Below are 7,921 nucleotides of genomic sequence, written 5' to 3' on the forward strand. Positions count from 1 at the left end.
TGCAGGCCGGTGGGTGGTCATTGAAGATATTGATCGTGCACCGTTCGAGGTACTTGCGGCGCTTATGCCTCTGCTCGAGACGCGCGAAATGGTGCTCCCTGGTCGCGGCGAGCTGCTGGTGGCGCACTCGAACTTCCAGATTTTCGGTACGACGACTCACGGCCATCAGATGCCCAAGGGATTCCAGGAGTCCGTTTGGACCAGTGTTAACGTCGCACCGCTTGTAGATAGCGAGATCGAGCAGATTATGCTGACTCGTTTCGTCAAAATTCCGCGACAGGTCGTGTCTAAGATGATGATCACGTACAACGCCGTCTCCGGCAATATGAGTGAGGAGATTGGTGGCTCTGGCCAGCTGTGGAAGGAAACCCGACGTAATTACGGACGCGACTTCTGTCTGCGGGACCTCTTGAAGTGGTGCAAGCGCATTTATCGCTTTTGCTACTACGCTGCTGGCGCGACACACGACAGTTCATCCTCCAGCCACGATTACATCACCGAGGACGAGCGTATGCACATTGTGGTGGAAGCTCTCGACGTGTTCTGTGCAGGCATTCGGGATACAATGACGCGCTTGCATTCCGCTTGCGCGCTAGCAGCCATTTGGGAAGTGCAGTCCGAAAAGATCGAATACTATCTCGAGCAGCACAAACCGCATGTCACGTTCAACACTCATGAAGTGGAATTTGGTCGTGTGCACTTGCCAAGATTGTCACAGCAGGCGCAGCTCGAGCAAGGCGACAAGCCAGCGACTAGCTCCGTGGTCATGACTGGTCACGTCTTGCGTTTGCTGGAGAAGATGGCAGCCATTGTAGCTACCTGTGAGCCAGCGTTGCTTATCGGTGAAACTGGTTGTGGTAAAACTACGATAATTCAGCACATGGCTGCGGCTATGGGACAGCGTCTGGTCGTTCAAAACTTGAACATTCAGAGCGATAGTTCCGATCTCGTTGGAGGATTCAAGCCTGTGGAAATTCACCTGCTTGCCCGCCCGTTATACATGGATTTTGTGGATCTCTTCACAGCAACATTTGCTCAGAAGAGCAATGCAGGCTTTCTTAATGTGGTTCGTATTGCTCTGGAGCACAAGGACTGGAAGAAACTTGTCAAGGGCATGCGTAAGGCCATCCAAATGGCCACCACGAAGTTACAGAGCAGTGGTGGCGCCGGTCGGGATGCAGAAGAGTCGGAAGGTACTGGTAGCAACAAGATGACTACGGCTGGCACCTCAGCGAGTGTTTTGGTGGGCCGATGGGACACTTTCGAAGCGGAGTTGGTGCGGTTTGAGCGGCAGAAAGAGCAAGCTGAATCACACTTTGCCTTCTCATTTGTGGAAGGTGTGTTGGTGAAAGCTCTGCGTGAAGGTCACTGGGTATTGCTCGATGAAATCAATCTTGCGTCATCCGATACATTGGAGAGAATTAGCACTCTCTTGGAGCACGAGACGAGTGCCTTCTCACTCACAGAGCGTGGTGATGTCGAAATCATCCGACCACATCCAAACTTCCGTCTTTTTGGTGCTATGAACCCGTCAACAGATGTCGGTAAGAAGGATCTACCACCTTCCCTCCGCAATCGATTCACAGAGATTTACGTCGACGAATGCGTCAATCCGTCGGACTTGCAAATGGTGGTTCACCACCAGTTTAAGGAAATTTCGGGCGCTCTCGTACCAGAAACGGTTGAGTTTTACCTTGAGGCAAGGAAACAAGCTGAATTGCGGCTGAGTGATGGAGCACGCCACAAGCCCCGTTATTCTCTCCGTACGCTGAGTCAGGCACTGCACATCACGCGCATCTTGATTCAGAGAGGGTATGGCACAGCCCGAGCAATGTTCGAAGGTTTCTGTTCGAGTTTTTGCACACAGCTTGAGATGGACTCGCGCCAGTATCTTGAGCGACTGATCAAGAACACATTTGCGAAGACCATCAAGGCGAAGGAGCTTACTCGGTCACCACCGTGCCCTGGTGGCTCGAGAAAGACCAATGAGTTTGTCTTGGTTAGCTCCTACTGGGTACGAAAAGGGGAGTTCCAGCCACCAAGAGACGATTCGTTGCCCGATCCGGTGACCTCTCGTAGGAAATTTGTGCTCACCAAGTCGGTGGAAGAAAACCTGCGTCACGTTTCGCGAGCGGCGTTGATCGGTAAGTATCCTGTGCTGCTGCAGGGTCCGACTTCTGCCGGTAAAACTTCGTTGATCGGCTACCTGGCAGCACGTATTGGGCAAAAGTGCGTGCGCATTAACAACCACGAACACACAGACATTCAAGAGTATCTGGGAAGTTATGTGTCGGACTCCAATGGCAAGCTTGCTTTCAAGGAGGGTGTTTTGGTGGAGGCCGTGCGCAAGGGTTGGTGGATCATCCTGGATGAGCTGAACTTGGCGCCTTCCGAGGTTTTGGAAGCTCTCAATCGACTGCTGGACGACAATCGCGAACTATTTCTACCAGAAACTCAGGAGACTGTAAAGCCACACCCGAAGTTCATGCTTTTCGCGACGCAGAACCCGCCAGGGCTCTATGGTGGACGCAAGGTTCTCTCTCGTGCGTTCCGTAATCGATTTTTGGAGATCCAGGTAGATGAGGTCGCATCGAACGAGCTGCGGACAATTTTGCAAGAACGAAGTTCGCTGCCTCCATCGTACTGCGGGATTCTGATTGACATCATGCGACAGCTACAGCTGGTTCGGCAACAGTCATCCGTGTTTGCTGGTAAATCAGGCTTCATTACCACCCGTGATTTACTTCGCTGGGCAGAGCGTCGACCAGCTACAAAACAAGCTCTTGCCGAAGAAGGCTACTGTTTATTGGCCGAGCGGCTGCGTAAAGATGAGGAGAAGCAAGTGGTAAAAGAGGTTTTGGAGAAAAAGTGCAACGTGAAAATCGATCTGGATGCGCTGTATTACAGTGGCAAGCCTCGTGACTCGAATTTGCTGGATGAGAACGGAGAAATCGAGCAGGAAACGGTATGGGGAACCAAGGAACAGTTTGAGCGTGTCCAGGCCATGGTGGAGCAAGCTATAGAGGAAGCTGCTTCTGGCAAGGCTAGTGGCGGTGAGCCGAAGTCGGCAGGTAACGCGGCAGGTTTGGAGAAAATCAGTGTTACTAAGTCCCTGCGAAGACTGTTCGCGCTGGTGGGACGCTGCTTGCAGAACGAGGAGCCTGTGCTGCTGGTTGGAGAGACTGGTTGCGGAAAGACTACCGTCTGTCAGCTATACTCCCTTCTCTTCTCGCAGCCGCTTCACATCTTGAATTGTCATCAACACACCGAGACTTCGGATTTCCTTGGGTGCCTGCGACCTGTGCGAGGAAAAGAAAAAACTGTCCACGAGCTGGAGGAGGCACTTGTGACTTTCCTTGCGATGGATGACGAATGCATTGATGAACTGGAGATCGAGGCGCGCCGGACAAAAATTAAGTCCATGGGTGTAGCAGCGATGCTTGTCAAGTATGAGAATGCGCGAGCTAGCGTTTTGGATGGCGAATTAACACCACGAAAGGAGCTCGCGGAACGGATAGATACGCTGAAGCGCCGGTTCCAGTCCATATTTGAGTGGGCTGATGGTCCTCTTGTGGAATCGATGAAGAACGGCGATTTGATTCTGATTGATGAGGTGAATCTGGCCGAGGACGCTGTATTGGAGCGTCTTAACAGTGTGCTGGAACCGTCACGCACACTGCTGCTTGCTGAAAAGGGCGGAGACCAAGTAGAAGAGATCGTGGCACACCAGAAGTGGCGTGTGATGGCCACGATGAACCCTGGCGGCGATTTTGGAAAGCGGGAGTTATCTCCTGCGTTGCGTAATCGTTTTACGGAGATTTGGGTTCCGTCAATCTCTGACTTGGATGATATTGCTACTATCATTCGCGACCGGTTGGTTGGACCGCGAGGGGCTTTGTCGCCTTCTCGATCCCTACCGCCCGCTGCGATCGATGGCTTGGCTTCGTTGTGTGATCCGATTCTAAGTTTCGTAAAGACTTTTAACGAGGCTAACGGTGGCACTGGTGGATGCGGTGCTGTGACCTTGCGTGACATTCTCAGCTGGGTCAATTTTATCACATCGGTCGTTAAGAAACAAGACGTCGATTCTTCGCTCAAGGTAACAGCGTTGACGGCGTTTGTGCAGGGTGCTGCGCTATCCATCCTGGACGGTCTTGGGCTTGGTTCTGATAAAGCGCTGCACACGGCACTAAAGGCCAGAGACGAGGCTTACCGGTACTTGCTAGCGTTGGTGCCTGACGATGACCAGGTTGTTAAGCAGAAGGTGATTGACTCGCTGAACGTCACAAAACTGTCTGTTGACAACAACATTGACCAGTTGAACTCGTATGCTTCGGAGGAGACCACGGAAGGGAAGTTCGGAATTAGCCCATTCCTTATATCACGGGGACCTGACCCTGTGCGGAGGAAGCCAGCGTTTTCTCTGAAGGCCCCGACTACCATGTCGAACCTGCACCGTGTTCTGCGTGCAATGCAGGTCAGCCGCCCGATCATTTTGGAAGGCTCGCCAGGTGTTGGCAAGACTAGTTTGATCAGTGCGCTGGCAGCAGCTTCAGGCCACCGTCTTGTGCGAATCAACTTGTCAGAGCAGACAGATATTTCGGATCTCTTCGGCTCGGACCTCCCTGCTGCTTCCCCCTCGGGCGATGGCGAAAGTGCCGAAGGAGGCAGTTCCAGTGCCATGTTTGAGTGGTGCGATGGCGTCTTCTTGCGTGCTCTGAAGGCGGGTGACTGGGTGCTACTTGACGAGCTGAATTTGGCATCGCAGTCTGTTCTTGAAGGTTTGAACTCCTGTCTGGATCACAGAGGTAGCGTTTACATTCCGGAACTCGACCGAGAGTTTGAGTGCCCGCCGACATTCCGTGTGTTTGCTGCGCAAAACCCACTTCGACAGGGTAGTGGTCGTAAGGGACTTCCAAAGTCATTCTTGAACCGATTTACTCGAGTCTTTGTCGAGACCCTCCACGAGCAGGATCTCATTCATATTGCGAGCTCTTTGTATCCTACTCTCCATTGCTCCGTTGTAGAAACGAGTATGAGCGACTCTGTGTTTGTGGGACAAAGTTTGCTCGAGCGGATGATCGGCTTCAACCGAGCGGTGCATGAAGACACAATGGTGAGCTGCAGATACGGGCGCCTTGGAGCCCCATGGGAGTTCAACTTGCGCGATGTGTTTCGTTTCTGTGACTTGCTGAAGCAGCAGTCGCAGCTGGTTGGTACTACTCACCGGCAACTGCAGGCATTAAGTTACTACGTGAACTTCATTTACGTAGAGCGGATGCGTTCTACTCGGGATCGGGAATTGATTTCTCGCCGCTTCGAAGAGTTCTTCGGAGTGAAACCAATGGATCTCAGTGCTGTTTCGCTTCGCATGTCTTCAGACTTTGTCGAGATTGGCAGCTCGTTGCTCGCACGGCGCCAAGACGCACAAATGGGACGTGTGGCACCGCCGTTGTTCAACTTCTTGCTGAAGCCGATGGAGGCGTTGGTGCATTGTGTGAACATGTCGTGGCCTGCACTTCTCGTCGGACCGCCGGCCAGCGGAAAAACATCTTCTGTCCGTCTGCTAGCCACATTGAGCGGCAATACTTTGCACGAGCTAGGTATGAGTGCAGGAACGGATGCGACGGAGTTGCTTGGCTGTTTCGAACAAGTGGATGTTGGACGCAAACTGCGAGGCATCAGACAGAAGATCCAGGTTGTCCATGAGAAGGTACTCAAGCACTTGATGCTTACTTCTGCCTCCACGGAAATTTCCCACAAGAAAAAAGCAGCGGCTCTGAAGAAGGTAAACCGCCTCAGCAGCATGTGGTGGGCACTTGTCACGCGGGAAAAATACTACAGTGATAATGCTTCATCACGGAGTCGCCATGACAGTGGCAAAAAGCAAAAAGCAAGGAAACTGCCAAAGGGCCAACTGGATGAAGTGGCTGTTGATTTGATGAAGGATGTCGTGAGCATGATTCAGAAAATTGTGGCCGACCATGAGGAAACGCTATCGGTGCTCGCTGAATTGTTGAGTGAGATCGACGGAGTGGTGCATCTGAGTAAGTCGAACTCAATTGCAAGCTGCTTTGAGTGGGTGGACGGTACTCTTATTCAAGCCATGGAAAAGGGTGAGTGGGTGTTGCTAGACAATGTCAACTTCTGTAGCTCGTCCGTGCTAGATCGATTGAATTCACTAATGGAGACTGGCGGCGAGATGTTGATTAACGAGTGCGGTATTATCAACGGGAAACTTCGAGTCATTAAGCCCCATGAGAACTTCAGAATTTTTCTGGCCATGGATGCCCAATATGGCGAGGTTTCTCGTGCGATGCGAAACCGATGTGTTGAAATTGCACTAGCGGAGGAAGATGCATCGCGATTGGACCTTGTGAAGATTCCGCTCGCTTGTGGAATTCCAGGCTTTGCTCTTTCTCGGGCCTTTCAAACTGTGCACGAACGCGTGGTGACCAAACTAGGAGAGTACATAGTTGGCGCAAAATACAGTCGCATTAACCGTCGGCACCTGGAAAACTGGGCACTGCTGACTTCGGCTGAGCTGTCGCGCGGAGTGCAACCTATTAACGCTATTGCCGAGTCATTCCAGCGCGTGTACGGCGATGGATTGCTGGCGCAGCTTGATTTGAGCCAAGCAGTTCTGGAGATTTTCCTCAGCGCCTTCCAAGATTCACAGGCAAATGCCCAGAGACAGCGTGTGCTCCCGATGATCGCCGCTCCCTCGACGTTTATCCTGTGCCAACAGAGCGAGATGTTTGAGTTGCAGCGAGACGTTGCGTATCTTGAACACCTTGTCCTTTCCTCGCAGACACCAGACGACAGCGATGCTAGCGATTTGCAATTGGGCTGGCTTGCTCAAGTTGTGAGAATTGCCAAGAGTGAAGACCTCACAGTTCCAGGTGGAGATGCCAACCCAGATGCGTGGCTCAAATGCGTCGCCTCACGATGCCAGCATCAGGAGACAATTTATTCCCAGAGAGCTCTGATGGAGGCACGTGATCACTTGTCAACAACGTCATTCTTCGGTTTTGAGGGCGCAAACGCACCTCTAGGTGTGGTATTGGCTCCTTTTGCACTACGTCGCATTGTCGAGGTGGCAAGTGCGTGTGGTGAAAACGGATCGCTTACTCCGGAGCGTCTTCTTTTTGCGCTGGAGAAGATTGCCCGTGGAGCAGCGGGTAACGCTATCGCAGTATCTTCCGTCGAGCTGCTTTCGCGCTTCCTACAGTCAATAACGAAGACCAAGTTGTACACGGACATTTCTCAGAAATCTGAAGAAGCGATGCGGAGCCTCATCTCTTTGCTCGGCGGTTCTGCTGGTTTGCCCCCGACACCATTGTACCTTGCTGCCAACCACGCGGTTTTCTCGCGCTTACAATCACTAGTTGAGGACGGAATCTCAAGCGCTCCGTCCAAAAAGACTGAGCTGGAAAGTGCGTGGGAGTCCATGCTGACTGCTCAGAAACAGCTTGAGCTGCTTGACGGTGTGGAGTGGTTGAGTTTCTGTGAGCAAGAGCAGTACCGTCAAGTGGACACACTTTTTGCTTCATCGTCAAACGACAGCAAACGCAAACGACAGAAGGGCGATACACGTCGCCTTGAGAACAGTCTGAACAAACTGTCAGTTCTCCAGCAGTCGTACGCTGTTCACAAGTATCACGCTGACCGTGCTAACGTGGAGAATGAGCTGACGTTTTTGGTTCACCCACTCCTGAGCGCGTTCAACACGTTCTTTGTGGAATTTATTGGGGAGTTTTCAAAGTTGGGGATGAACTCGGAATTTTTTGATGCGATCCAGACTGTACTCCGAGGGCGCTTTGAGTTTTCAATCCAGTTACGTGTGCAGGCGTTCGAGTGGACGCACTTCCTTATTCATTGGCAGTGGTTTAAGAAGTCGCTCCTGCGCCTTGCTAAGCTG

This window comes from Phytophthora ramorum (assembly GCF_020800215.1).
Source record: "Phytophthora ramorum isolate Pr-102 chromosome Unknown Phyram_PR-102_s0013, whole genome shotgun sequence".
NCBI lineage: Eukaryota > Oomycota > Peronosporomycetes > Peronosporales > Peronosporaceae > Phytophthora > Phytophthora ramorum.